This window comes from Ranitomeya variabilis, chromosome 5, assembly GCF_051348905.1.
Source record: "Ranitomeya variabilis isolate aRanVar5 chromosome 5, aRanVar5.hap1, whole genome shotgun sequence".
NCBI classification, from domain to species: Eukaryota; Metazoa; Chordata; class Amphibia; order Anura; family Dendrobatidae; genus Ranitomeya; species Ranitomeya variabilis.
In genome coordinates, this window is record NC_135236.1 from 96,399,443 (window position 1) to 96,414,493 (window position 15,051).

Sequence of the window (15,051 nt, forward strand, 5' to 3'; positions counted from 1 at the left end):
TAATTTGTACACATCACACAAATACAGCAGTCACTGGAGAAGGAGATCATGGTAGAAAGAATAGGAACAAGGGGAAGAAGACTAACTACCCAATAGCATGATGTATGTCAGTGGAGAAGACCCTGGTGGACTTATCTTGGCTTGCACAAGATTGTTCTTCCCATGGACCGTTCAACCATCAAGATGATAGAAGGCCATTAAAGTATAATTATATAATCACCTCAGTGATTTACTATGGGGAAGAATTTCAAGCGGCTTTGTAATGTTTAGAAATTTTTCAACAATTGCAAAACCGTTTTGACTTGCTTTCTCACGGGTTTGTGGCCTGTCATTCTTGTGATTATTCTGCTATTTATGGACTGCATTTTTTAGCCATAGATTGGGAGATAGTGACTTAGTTTTGCCTCTTAGAATATACATGTAGCTGTCCCAGAATATCCAAGAAAAGTATGTAAGAGAAGGAAGCTCATAAATATGAAGGAATGTGCCAAAGAAAAAAAAACAAATCCTGAAGTTCTCTGCAGTTCAATAACTGTTGGATAATCAACCATTTAATTTACACCATCTGTTCCATAAAGGACACCCTCTACATTATGTACGAGTCGATATTGGATGAATCCCTTTGTTTCAACAGATTCGACTGAACATTGTATGTGCAAGAGAGACTCCCAAAACTCTTCTTTTGGGAGAGATAAAAAGAGGTTGGTTTTATTTTAATTACTAGTGATGAGTGAGCACTAAAATGCTTTGGGCATCGTTGCTCAGGTCGAGCAAATTGGAACACTTGGGTACTCGACCCGAGCAACGAGCCCAATGTAAGTCTATGGGAAACCCGAGTATTTTTACCGCGATCCCCCCGGGGTCCTTTTAAAGACTAAAAATGTCTGAAAATGATGGAAAGACTGCGAAATGACACAGGAACATCATGGGGATCGCCCCTGGCATTTCTGACTCCTAGGTCACAGCTGTAAGCAATGTTGTTAGAGTTTCATGCCATTTTTACAGGTGCACCAAAAAACATACAAAAGGAAACCAAAATGGATTTTGCTGTTATGTTAAGGTACATCCTTTCCAGATTAATGACTTGTATATAAGGCAAAATAATTTGCCCCAGACCGAAATGTTCCTCCACCACTTGGGGTATGTTTACAGTCAGTGTTTTTTATTCGTTTTTCAACTTTCACATTTCTTTCAACCAATACAAATGCATTTGCTGGGAAATCTAATTGTAACCTTTAACAACCCTAGCTGGGCATGTGGTGTGTGACACATAAGGAGACACATCTTGTTTTTAGTGTTGAGCATTCCGATACCGCAAGTATCGGGTATCGGCCGATATTTGCTGTATCGGAATTCCGATACCGAGATCCGATACTTTTGTGGTATCGGGTATCGGTATCGAAACATTAATGTGTAAAATAAAGAATTAAAATAAAAAATATTGCTATACTCACCTCTCCGACGCAGCCTGCACCTTACCGAGGGAACCGGCAGCGTTGTTTGCTTAAAATTCGCGCTTTAACTTCCTTACGCGAAGTCCCGGCTTGTGATTGGTCGCGCGCCGCCCATGTGGCCGGGACGCAACCAATCACAGCAAGCCGTGACGTAATTTCAGGTCCTTCAGGATTTTAAAATTACGTTCCGGCGTTGTGATTGGTTGCGTCACGGTCACATGGTCGACGCGACCAATCACAAGCCGTGACGTCACGGGAGGCTGGACACGCGCGCATTTTAAAATCCCGTACTATCCCGTCCGAGGTCAGAAAGGGGTTAAACATTGTGTCTCCTATGCTGTTATTGCCTATGCAGTGAGTATTTGGGCTGCCCAGAATTAAAATGCACCCCAATACCCCTTTCACGAGAGGTACAGGAGGGCCACCTGAAAACAATTGCATTGAATGCAAGGCCTGCACTGCTATCAAGTCATATGCACCCCAATAAGCCTTTGAACCCACATACTGGATGGACACAGGAAAATACACTTCACATTATTCATTTGGTAATCCCATACTGTTTTCTTTTGTATTAACTGCAAGGCCTGCCCTGCTACCGAGTCATATGCACCCCAATAAGCCTTTGAACCCAGGTACTGGATGGCCACAGGAAAACCCACTTCACATTCTTCAGTTGGTCCTGCCATACTGTTTTCGTATGCATTTTTATGCAAGGGCCTCCTTGACCCAAATTTGCATGCAACACAATCCCCCTTGGAAGAATCATGGAGGAGGGCCTCATAAAAAATTATTTCCCATTGCAAAGGAGTGGTCTCCTAGACTCGTAATGCTCATACACTAAGTGCATGGGCTGACAAACAGTTCCCCATGGGGGGTATATTTTTTAAATAATTATTTATGGGCATCATAGATGCCCTTGCCCAAAAATGGAATGGCTGTGGCAACACAGAACACGTTCACCATAGTGTTCTAGTGGCGGAGAATGATGATATGTGGAGGAATGCATTATTAAAAACTAGGCCCAATGTTAAAGAGCGGGTCTTCTAGACTTGTAACGCCCATACGCACAGTTCATTGGCGAGGCAAGGAGTACAGGTGAGATAGTACAGATAGATAGTGAGATAGTACAGGTGGCAGCAGAATAGTCAAACAAGCCGGGTCGCTACCAAAGAGTAGCATAGTGCCAAGGGGAAAATCACACACGGAGTCACAGGAAAGCCAAGCAGTCAATACCATTCCGAAGCAGAAGTACAAAAAGGAAGATACAGAGTCAGGTCAGAGTCAAAGCCAAGTCGATTATTGGGGAATCCAGACACGAGGGGAAAACACAGAGTCAGGATGGGAAGAGAGGAATGAACACACACAGGCAAGATCAGCTAAAAGCAGTAAGACAAATCATGGTTTCACCAGAGTCAGCTACTCACGCCGTAGGCAGGAAGGATAATTTACACTGCCTGCAGGATACAGCAGAGAGAAATAGCAGACCTGAAACCAAAACGAGGCAGAAAGGTAACCCCTGAAATGACCAGACCGGGAAAAGGAGAGACAAAAACCAAAACCCAGTCCGAATCATCACAACAGGTAACTCAAATGCTGTGGAAGGAAAAGTTGATGCCAAAAAAACTGCAGTCTCAAATCAAAATGCGTACTCCTCTCTACTGAGCCCAGCAGTGTGCCAAAAACAATTATCGTCCATATTTGGCATTTCTGTAGTGACAAAAGCCCATTTAATTTAATTTACAGAGTGTGTTTCTCCAGAATTCCAAGCTGGGCACTAAGCTGACATTTTAAATTTTCACTGTGCAACACCAAAACTACTACACATCCTACAAAAAAGAAGCCCTCAAATGGCAGATTGGCTCTATAAGTATGGAAGGAAAACTGGAAGTGGAAAAATGACAAATCACCCGCTTGGGAAGGAGTTAAAAACTTAAAGCAAACTTCAATGATGAGAATACAAAATGTGTTTAATATTTTTTAATACAGTTTATTTTATTATGACTGCTGAATGGGTTCAACAAACATCTTCTTGTGCCTGTGTCTTTTTCATCAGTCTGGACACTGGCTTAACCAAAGTGTTATGTGATTGTGCCCTTTTCTGCATTGTGGGCTCTGTGTCCATATATTTGTACACTCTGTAGAGATCAGAAAGGGCATGACAATGGATGGTCAGTAACTTATTCGGGCTGACAAGAACAAAAGAGGAGAGAGAAGGAAATATGTTAATGTAATAACTAAAAAAAAATACTCACCATTGGGGAACCCAAACTGTAGAACACGTGTGATTTGTAAAGAAATAATATTATTTGTGTCATCCAAATAGTCTTTAAGCACATAAATTAGAACTTATGCTAAGTACATTGGTTGAGCAAAGATGAAAAATGTGGGCTATGTCGGAAATTTATGAGATTTGCAAGATTGTCTGGGATTTTTTTAAATTAAGGGAATCATAAAAATGTGAATTCAACTGCAGTGCTATTATGCTTCATTCTCTATCAATCACTATTTCGCCGATATTCTCAGAGGGTTATTCAGAATCAAAGGGGCATTTTAAGAGTTGTTACAAATGTACCAATTCTTGCAGGAAAGTTTAAAAGGTTATTCCCATATCTAGCTAGGATCACCGTTATGACCATTGGATCCCCACTGGTTCCAAGAACTAGGCTCTGAAATGCCCCTATATTAATGGAGCAATAGCCAGATCTGAGCACCACTGCTCCATTCAGTCACTATGGGACTTCTGGAGATGTCTGAGTATAGCACTCACATTTTTCCATCAAAGAGAATGCATGAAGTGGGATTGGTGGGAATTACAAAAGTTTGCCCCACTGAACAACAATTTGCCACATTTCCTGGGAATAGGTGATAGCTTCTAAAGATGGGAATAACCATTTACTTACGCAGTAAGGCATATGATGGAAAATACCATCTCAGAGCTTGTACGGAGCTTTAATACAGTTGTGTGCATGAGTACAATCTGTTTTGTTCAAGAAATATTTTTTTTATTTTCATAAAACTTCATGTTCAAATGTTAAAAAGACATGTTCTGTTATATTGAGTTATATAGGAGGAATTATTGGACAACATGAAGGTGTTTTTTTCCGTCAATGACACTATCAAGGAAACTGCAGGGACTGTAGAAATGTGGACCACAACTAGTCATGGTAGTGGCATATGTGCTATTGCTAATTCAGCCGTTTTTTGTGACTGAATGGACGCCCTGCTGCTCAGTACAATAGCTGTCTGATGAGGCTTTACCTAAAAATGCCTGATTTACACTTCTCTATAACCTTCTCCAATACCAACAAAAGAAATAAAAGGGTGGCGTTTGCAGAGAACAAAACTACAAGGGGGAAATACTGTAGAAACAGAAATATAAAAATTATTGTTTCTGTTCTTACAAATTCACCTAGTGGAAAACATGGTCTTGCTTCTCCCATCACCCACAATTTAAAAGTGCTTTTGATTCATATACCTCTCCAGTATGACCAGGAACTGATCCAATTTTCATTCTTTGTAACTTGCTATACACTCTTTTTCAGTATATGGGTTTTCCTCTTAAGAACTCTACCAACACTATAGGTGCTAGCTAGAGATGAGCAGATTACACAAAATTCGAATTTGTCAAATCACAATTTTTTCCCAGCAAATCTGATTCACAGAAAAGTTATTCTCTGAAAACTGAATGTCTCTTATTATGCTTTGGATTTTCTTTAGACTCTAGAGCAAAATAAACATAAGTTGTAGAAAAAAAATCTTATACTCACGTTACCACTCATCTCTATGTCCCCTCCTCTCTTCACAATCCCTTGTTAAATCCTTGACACATCTGCCTGTCACCACTGCCAAGTGTTGATTTTCTGGGCCTCTTTGGCAGGGATTTTTGGCTCTGATGAGGCTCAAAATCAACGTTTCTGCAGAAGTGCGCATAAGGTTGCGATTAGGGATGAGCAAACCTGAACTGTAAAGTTCTGGATTCATACCGAACACCTAGTGTCCGGTACTGGACTCCAATTATAGACTTCTTACTGTACATCTGTGATACTGTTTGGGCTTGGCAGCATAATAAAGCTTGTTTAAAGGCTGCAGCTCAGCCAATCAACAAACATTAAAACTGTGTGCACTTCTGGTCAAATAGATGCCTCGCCATTACTAACCTGTGGGTTTGATGTCAGCAGACATTACACAGCTGACATCAACCCCACAATCCTATTACTCCAGTTGCCAATGCATAAGGCCACCATGAAGAGCCGAGACTAATCTCCACAATTGGCGCATGTAAAGGATTCACAATCTCTGGGTGGCTGAGGACTGGTTTTATTAGGTTGGGAAGGGGCCAATATCCAAAGCCCTTCTCAGCCTATTAATATGAGCCTACAGCTATCTGCTTTGCCTTAGCTGGTTAATAAAAATAGGGTGGACCTCACATCGTTTTATTTTTTTAGGGTCCCCGCATTTTTATTAACCAGCTAAGGCAAACCAGACAGCTGGGGGCTGATGTTAATGGGCTGGGAAGGTAAATGGATATTGGCCCTGCTTTAAAGGTTACAGTCTACAAACTATATGTTGCCTACTCCTCCTACTCCACTGCTTACCTGTCTACTGTGCAGCCTCACTTCTGCCTTCCCACTCCCACCTCATATGTGATGTACCCACAAGGTAGAATTCCACTTTGCATATGCTGGAGAGACTGTGATAAAAGCAGCAGTCAATAGTGGAGTTTCAGCTGCAGCATGCACAGATGAGTTGCTCTGCAGAGAAACACTACTTCACCACTAATGAGTGGGCCTCCATGAGGGATGTGTATGCTGTGTTGCACTGCTTGGAATACTCCACTAATAGGGCCCGCGCTGATGATACCATCATCACCGTTACAATCCCACTGTTCAAAGGTACATCCTCTCCCAGTAGCAGCTAGACCCCCATCAGCAGCTACACCAGCACCACCACGGCCACATCCATGTCCCCTAGTTGATGCTCTCCTCATTTTTGGAAATTGTTTTTCTGCACGCTACTCACAATGAGCTGGCGGATGAGCAGATTTATTTATTTGCGACACTACTAGAAAACACAGTGGTCTAAAAAAATAATGTATTTCGCCTACAAATGGCAATGAAACAGCTGGTGTCAATTATTTATTTCTCAGACGACTAGACAATACACAGTGATCTCAAAAAAAATATTTCTTGGGCCTACAAATGACAATGAATTTGGAACACTAATAGGAAAAAAAGCGGTCCAGATAAACTAGTTATGTGGCCTACAAATGGGAATGAGACTGCTGATGCCAATTATTTATTTCTCAGACTACTAGAAACACACAGCGCTGCAGAAAAATTGTTTGCTTGGCAACGAGATGGCTGATGCCAATTATTTATTTGCTACACTACAATAAAAGACACAGTGGCTTAAATGAACAGTACTGCGACTGAGTGGTTGCAGAGTGCACACAGCAGAATAAAGGAACAGCGCTGCCACGGGCAAGGTTCCAGAATACACGCAGAGTACATGGCGTGGCTTAAAGGAACTGTTCTCCCACAGACGAGGGAGTGCAGCATACACAGAGTGGCTTAAAGAAATAGTACTCCCACAGGCAGTGGGTGCAGAGTACACACAGTGGATAAAGGCACATTACCCTCACAGGTGAGGTTGCAGAGTATACAAAGTGGCTTTTAGCACAGTACTCCCACAGATATGGTTTGCAAACTACACACAGCAGCTTTGGCACAGCACTCACACAGTTGATGTTGTAGAGTACACACATAAACTTTTTTGCAGAGTGCACAGTCTGATTCTGTAACTCACACAAGTTGCATTCTGTTCCTAAACTAATAAGAGCAGAATGGTGGCAGCACTCTTAAGCCAGCCTTTATAAAATCTGGGTCACTTGGTGCACTGGCTAATCACAGCCATACCTGTACTTGGCATGGCTGTGATGGATCCTGAAGTGCCCACAGTCTAAAAGCTAGGTGATTGGCTACACTACAGCCTTCCACCAAGCTTTATTAGTCTGGTGAACCCAAACAGGAAACAACTTTACCGATGGGCTTTGCTCATCTCTACTTGTCACATGACCATTTACCTCTTGCTTTTTCTTCCTACCTGGCAACGCACCTTCTCTTTGTAGTTCCTGCTTGCTTTTTTTTGTTTCCATTCCAATACTCTCTGGTCACTCAATGGTATTGTTCATTTACCTAGGCTCTACCATGCATTCAGCTATATAATCTTGCGTCTCCTTACAGCAACATCATGATGTGCGCTGTGACCTTATGTGCATGTAAACGGCTCTGGCCTCATCAGAGCCCAAGGAGTCAGAGTTTAGAGATGAGGATAAGAAGATGTGCCGAGGACTGCACATGTAACTGTGCAGAGTGTAGGAGCTGGTAAGTTGAGCAGTAAGAGGAGTATAAGGATTTTTTTTTTTACTTTTCATCACCCTTTATGGTTTAGAAAAATGACAGCCAGACCCGTATTTTGGTAAATGTGATTTTTTTTTTTTAATATTCAAACAGAATTCAATTCCTATTGAATATATTTACTCATCACTAGTCCCAGAATTTACTTTCCTTCACTTTCCAGCATGCATTATTCCTGGAAATGCTCAATGGTTTCTCTTCTTGGAAATGAAAACTTGCCTGCTTAATATTCCTGATTTCAATGTGACAGAAGACCAGGAGCAGAGTGACAAAGATTTATCTCCATCCATGTAATCACCGCATGCATCTCTGCTGCTAGAGATGGATTACACTTGACAAGTAGTGGACAGCAAATTAAGACCCCCCCATACACATTATATGGCATTAGATGAATGTTTTTCAGGACCTGACAACCATCTGATGTGTTGGGACCCTGCCGATTTTTCTCTGACAGATAATATCAAAGGAGAGAAGGATCAAGCCATTGAAATGTCTACAGCCTGTCTACGGCCGATTTCTTACTTTTCTCCTGTCTTCCATATAAAAACATAAATGCGTAGCAGAGATGAAAGCTCATTTGTATGGTGGAGTCGGGATAGTAAGATGGCTGTAGAATGAAATTTAATTTGAAAGTTATCTCATATGTATGGCCAGCTATATACAGATACTAAGGGGCCTGTAATTCGGAGACATATGTTTAGTAAATTAGGTATTTTTAGATTTTTTATCATTAGTCTAAATTTTGTAAAACTATAGTGCCAATTTAAAAGCATAAACCAATGGACTAGCTAATTCAGTATAGTTATATGGTGCTCCTAGGGTCTATGATGGGTGCTAATGAAAAATAATTCAAATTTTACAGAAATTGTTTTGGTCTATATAGCAAGAGAAACAAAATGTAAGGTAGATAAGTAAGCATGCATCAATAAATAATCAATAAATAATCTATATGTACAATAAAAAATGCACAGCGATCACATTATAGTGGCACATATAAGCACACATAACATTGAATAAAAGTATTTTATCACACCTGGGCGTTGCCTGGGCATAGTAAATATCTGTGGTTAGTTATAGCACCTCACTTCTCTTATTTTCCCATCACCCCTCTCATTTAGCACCTCAATTAGTTAGTAAGGCCGAAAAAAGACATTTGTCCATCCAGTTCAGCCTATATTCCTATATTCCATCATAATAAATCCCCAGATCTACATCCTTCTACAGAACCTAATAATTGTATGATACAATATTGTTCTGCTCCAGGAAGACATCCAGGCCTCTCTTGAACCCCTCGACTGAGTTCGCCATCACCACCTCCTCAGGCAAGCAATTCCAGATTCTCACTGCCCTAACAGTAAAGAATCCTCTTCTATGTTGGTGGAAAAACCTTCTCTCCTCCAGACGCAAAGAATGCCCCAATTCTCTAATTTTCTCCCTCACTCTTCCTTTTCCCATTCACTTCTCTCATTTTCTCCCTCACTCCTCTCATTCCACCCTCACTCGTCTCATTCCCCCTAACACTTGTCATTTCGACCTCACATCTGTCATTTTCTGATCACTCCACTATTTTCCCTCACTCCTCTCATTTTGCAATCACATCTTTTCAATTTCACCTCACACCTTTCATTTTCACCTCAGACCTCTCATTTTCCCCTCAGTATATACATGTTTGTCATCTCCCTTATATATAGTATACACCTGTATGTCATCTCCTGTATATAGTATATACCTGTATGTCATCTCCCCTGTAAATAGTATATACCTGCTGTATGTCATCTCTTCCTGTATATTGTATATACCTATGTGTCATCTCCTCCTGTATATAGTATATACCTGTATGTCATCTCCTCCTTTATATAGCATATACCTGTGTGTCATCTCCTCCTATATATAGTATATACCTGTATGTCATCTCCTGTATATAGTATATACCTGCATGTCATCTCCCCATATATAGTATATACCTGTATGTCATCTCCCCTGCAAATAGTATATACCTGCTGTATGTCTTCTCCTCCTGTATATTGTATATACCTATGTGTCATCTCCTCCTGTATATAGTATATACCTGTATGTCATCTCCTCCTTTATATTGTATATACCTGTGTGTCATCTCCTATATATTGTATATACCTGTATGTCATCTCCTGTATATAGTATATACCTGTATGTCATCTCCCCTGTATATAGTATATACCTGCTGTATGTCATCTCCTCCTGTATATACCTATGTGTCATCTCCTCTTTTATATAGTATATACCTGTATGTCATTTCCTCCTGTATATAGTATAAACCTGTATGTCATCTCCTCCTGTATATAGTATATACCTGTGTGTCATCTTCTCCTGTATATAGTATATACCTGTATGTCATCTCCTCCTATATATAGTATATACCTGTATGTCATCTCCTCCTGTATATAGTATATACTTTTGTGTCATCTCCCTGTATATAGTGTGTACCTGTATGTCATCTCCACCTATATATAGTATATACCTTTATGTCATCTCCTGTATATAGTATATACCTGTATGTCATCTCCCCTGTATATAGTATATACCTGCTCTATGTCATCTCCTCCTCTATATACCTATGTGTCATCTCCTCTTTTATATACAGTAGTATATACGTGTATGTCATCTCCTCCTGTATATAGTATAAATGTGTGTCATCTCCTCCTGAATATAGTATATACCTGTATGTCATCTGCTCCTATATATAGTATATACCTGTATGTCATCTCCTCCTGTGTATAGTATATACCTGTAAGTCATCTCCTCCTATATATAGTATATACCTGTGTGTCATCTGCTCCTGTATATAGTATATACCTGTGTGTCATCTCCCCTGTATATAGTATGTACCTGTATGTCATCTCCTCCTGTATATAGCATATGCCTGTGTGTCATCTGCTCTTGTATATCGTATATACCTATGTGTCATCTCCCCTGTATATAGTATGTACCTGTATGTCATCTCCTCCTGTATTAGACCTCGTTCACACGTTATTTGGTCAGTATTTTTACCTCAGTATTTGTAAGCTAAATGCGCAGCCTGATAAATCCCCAGCCAACAGGAAGCCCTCCCCCTGGCAGTATATATTAGCTCACACATACACATAATAGACAGGTCATGTGACTGACAGCTGCCATATTTCCTATATGGTACATTTGTTGCTCTTATAGTTTGTCTGCTTATTAATCAGATTTTTATTTTTGAAGGATAATACCAGACTTGTGTGTGTTTTAGGGCGAGTTTCATGTGTAAAGTTGTGTGTGTTGAGTTGTGTGTGGCGACATGCATGTAGCGACTTTTGTGAGATGAGTTTTGTGTGGCGACATGCGTGTAGCAACTTTTTGTGTGTCGAGTTGCTTGTGACAGGTTAGCGTAGCAAGTTGTGTGCAGCAAGTTTTGCGCATGGCGAGTTTTGCGAGTGGCGAGTTTTATGTGTGGTGCATTTTGAGTATGTGCAAGTTTTGTGTGAGGCAACTTTTGCATGTGTTGCAACTTTTGTGCATGTGGCAATTTTTTTGCGTGTGCAAGTTTTGCGTGTGGCGAGTTTTCCATGAGGTGAGTTTTGCACGTGTGGTGAGTTTTGCGTGAGCCTAGTTTTGCATGTGGCGAATTTTGCACTTGGCGAGTTTTGAGCGGAGACTGTTGTGTTTCGGCATTTATGTGGTGAGGTTGGTGTATGTGTGGTGAAATGTGCGCTGAGGGTGGTATATGTGTTCAAGCATGTGGTAGTGTGTGGCGCATTTTGTGTGTGTGTTCATATCCCCGTGTGTGGTGAGTATCCCATGTCGGGGCCCCACCTTAGCAACTGTATGGTATATACTCTTTGGCGCCATCGCTCTCATTCTTTATGTCCCCCTTGTTCACATCTGGCAGCTGTCAATTTGCCTCCAACACTTTTCCTTTCACTTTGTCCCATTATGTAGATAGGGACAAAATTGTTTGGTTAATTGGAACTCGCGGGGTTAAAATTTTGCCTCACAACATAACCTATGACGCTCTCGGGGTTCAGACATGTGACTGTGCAAAATTTTGTGGCTGTAGCTGCGACGGTGCAGTTGCCAATCCCGGACATACACATATACATACACACATACACACACACATACACATTCAGCTTTATATATTAGATATTTATATATATATATATATATTAGTGTTGAGCGATACCGTCCGATACTTGAAAGTATCGGTATCGGAAAGTATCGGCCGATACCGGCAAAGTATCGGATCCAATCCGATACCGATACCCGATACCAATACAAGTCAATGGGACTCAGGTATCGGACGGTATTCCTGATGGTTCCCAGGGTCTGAAGGAGAGGAAACTCTCCTTCAGGCCCTGGGAACCATATTAATGTGTAAAAGAAAGAATTAAAATAAAAAATATTGCTATACTCACCTGTCCGACGCAGCCGGGACCTCAGCGAGGGAACCGGCAGCGTTGTTTGTTTAAAATTCGCGCTTTTACTTGGTTACGTGAGGTCCCGGCTTGTGATTGGTCAGGGCGGCCATGTTGCCGGGACGCGGACCAATCACAGCAAGCCGTGACGAAATTACGTCACGGCTTGCTGTGATTGGTCCGAGTCCCGGCAACATGGCCGCCATTAACCAATCACAAGCCGTGACGTCACGGGAGGCTGGACATGCGCGTATTTTGAAAAGCGCGCGTGTCCAGCCTCCAGTGACGTCCCGGCTTATGATTGGTCACGGCGCCATGTTGCCGGGACGCGGACCAATCACAGCAAGCCGTGACGAAATTACGTCACGGCTTGCTGTGATTGGTCCGCGTCCCGGCAACATGGCCGCCATTAACCAATCACAAGCCGTGACGTCACGGGAGGCTGGACACGCGCGCTTTTCAAAATACGCGCATGTCCAGCCTCCCGTGACGTCACGGCTTGTGATTGGTTAATGGCGGCCATGTTGCCGGGACGTCACTGGAGGCTGGACACGCGCGCTTTTCAAAATACGCGCATGTCCAGCCTCCCGTGACGTCCCGGCTTGTGATTGGTTAATGGCGGCCATGTTGCCGGGACGTCACTGGAGGCTGGACACGCGCGCTTTTCAAAATACGCGCATGTCCAGCCTCCCGTGACGTCACGGCTTGTGATTGGTTAATGGCGGCCATGTTGCCGGGACGTCACTGGAGGCTGGACACGCGCGCTTTTCAAAATACGCGCATGTCCAGCCTTCCGTGACGTCACGGCTTGTGATTGGTTAATGGCGGCCATGTTGCCGGGACGCGGACCAATCACAGCAAGCCGTGACGTAATTTCGTCACGGCTTGCTGTGATTGGTCCGCGTCCCGGCAACATGGCCGCCCTGACCAATCACAAGCCGGGACTTCACGTAACCAAGTAAAAGCGCGAAATTTAAACAAACAACGCTGCCGGTTCCCTCGCTGAGGTCCCGGCTGCGTCGGACAGGTGAGTATAGCGATATTTTTTATTTTAATTCTCTTTTTTACACATTATTACATTAATGTTGTTGCGATACCCGATACCCGATATCACAAAAATATCGGATCTCGGTATCGGAAATTCCGATACAGCAAGTATCGGCCGATACCCGATACTTGCAGTATCGGAATGCTCAACACCAATATATATACAATTGAAATATTGTCTTCCGGTGGACAAAATTATTTACACTGTAGCAGCAATGTTAATTTATAACATTGAATTCTAAAGGCACAAAAATTATGAGCTAAGGAATCAAAAATCATATATAGTGACCAACACAAACATAGTGATTTTAACCTTATCTTGCACACAAGTATACTAAGTTGATGAATAAAAGTTATTTTAAAATGTCCATGAAATAATCTTTAGTTAGGGTTTATTCGCCTTAGGCAATTTGGAAATAAATTGCAGGCTGTAAACCTACTCGAAGAGATGAGTTTTGAAGTTCCATCTGAAAGTTCCATATGTTTCAGAATAGAACGTGTTGCGGCACAGAATTCCAGAGGATGGGGATACTTGGGAGAAGTCTTGGAGGTGATTAGGAGAGGAACATACAAGAGGGGAAGATAGAATATGCACTTGGGAGGACCAGAGATTACATGTGGGAAGATAATCAGAGATTAGTTCAGAGATATATGGAGGAGTCTTTAAAAGTGAAGTACAAACTTATTGGTTGTTAGTGACTTTTGACCACTAATTGTGAAATGGATCAGAGTAACTTGGAAAAATCGAATTTTCCTAGATTTTAGATCCAAAGTCAAATGCCTATTTTTTTTGTCTGATGATATCCTTTACATATACTATATACAGTACCTATATTAAGCATGCTGCTAACATGACCTGAAAATAAATCTGCTTTATGGATTCACTTATAGAGGAGATTCCAATTTCTGTCTCAATTTGGGCAATGCATTTCACACTGGGATGTCTTGAGGATAGGTAATGTAGGTGAAAGATTAAACTGAGGTTAGATGGACTCTGCGCATATCATACCTGAAGCAGAACAAGCCCCAAGGAAGCACTTTCAGAGCTCTACATTATGTCTTCTTTTCCATTTTGTCCCTGTCTCCTTGTGTTCCTTTAAAGCCAAGGTTATTGAGGTCCTTGTGGGTCTCTTACAGAAGGACGGCTGCATCCTCCTTGAAATTGTATTGTCAGAAGATAATAGATCTGAAAATAAAAGGTGATGTTTAATGTGTGATTTGCGTCTGCGGAGATACAAATAACTTGTGGCCCTCCACTATCTGTGTATTGCACCTATGATGGAACAGAGCTGTCATGCATCTCACTAGCCCATCTGCTGGCCAGCTAGCATGGGGGCCCTTAAGTCATCTTTACTTTCAAGATGGATGGAAAATAGAAATTGTTCTCCTTGGCAAAAACCTATAAATCAGTTGTGTACAGGGCTGTAAATATACTGCGTGGAGTGTGCAAGCAAATTTTGCTGATATATATTAACTTTCCTGCAGAAGCAATACTTATTCTTTCCAGCAAAACAAGCCTTAGTCCAGACAAAAAGGCCAGGTGCTTGAGGGTTGCTGTATATAATCCCGGTGAAAGTCTATTAAAAGTGCTGCTCTTTCATAAATACCATCTACCAAGGAGTAGAGTATAGCTCGAACTTAAATTACCTATCCTTTGATCAATAATCCTTATAGCAACCCTTCAGGATTTTGGAATGTACCGTACTCCCAAAACAAACT

General features: G+C 41.6%; 1 long non-coding RNA gene across 1 annotated transcript in view; it reads right to left on the minus strand.

Moving 5' to 3' along the window:
- Positions 1 to 14,347: 14,347 nt before the first annotated feature.
- Positions 14,348 to 15,051, minus strand: part of LOC143773382 (uncharacterized) — a 48,377-nt gene continuing 47,673 nt past the window's right edge. Inside the window, exon 4 of the long non-coding RNA XR_013215162.1 lies at positions 14,348 to 14,518. This is a non-coding gene — a long non-coding RNA (uncharacterized LOC143773382). The remainder of the gene's footprint in view (positions 14,519 to 15,051) is intronic.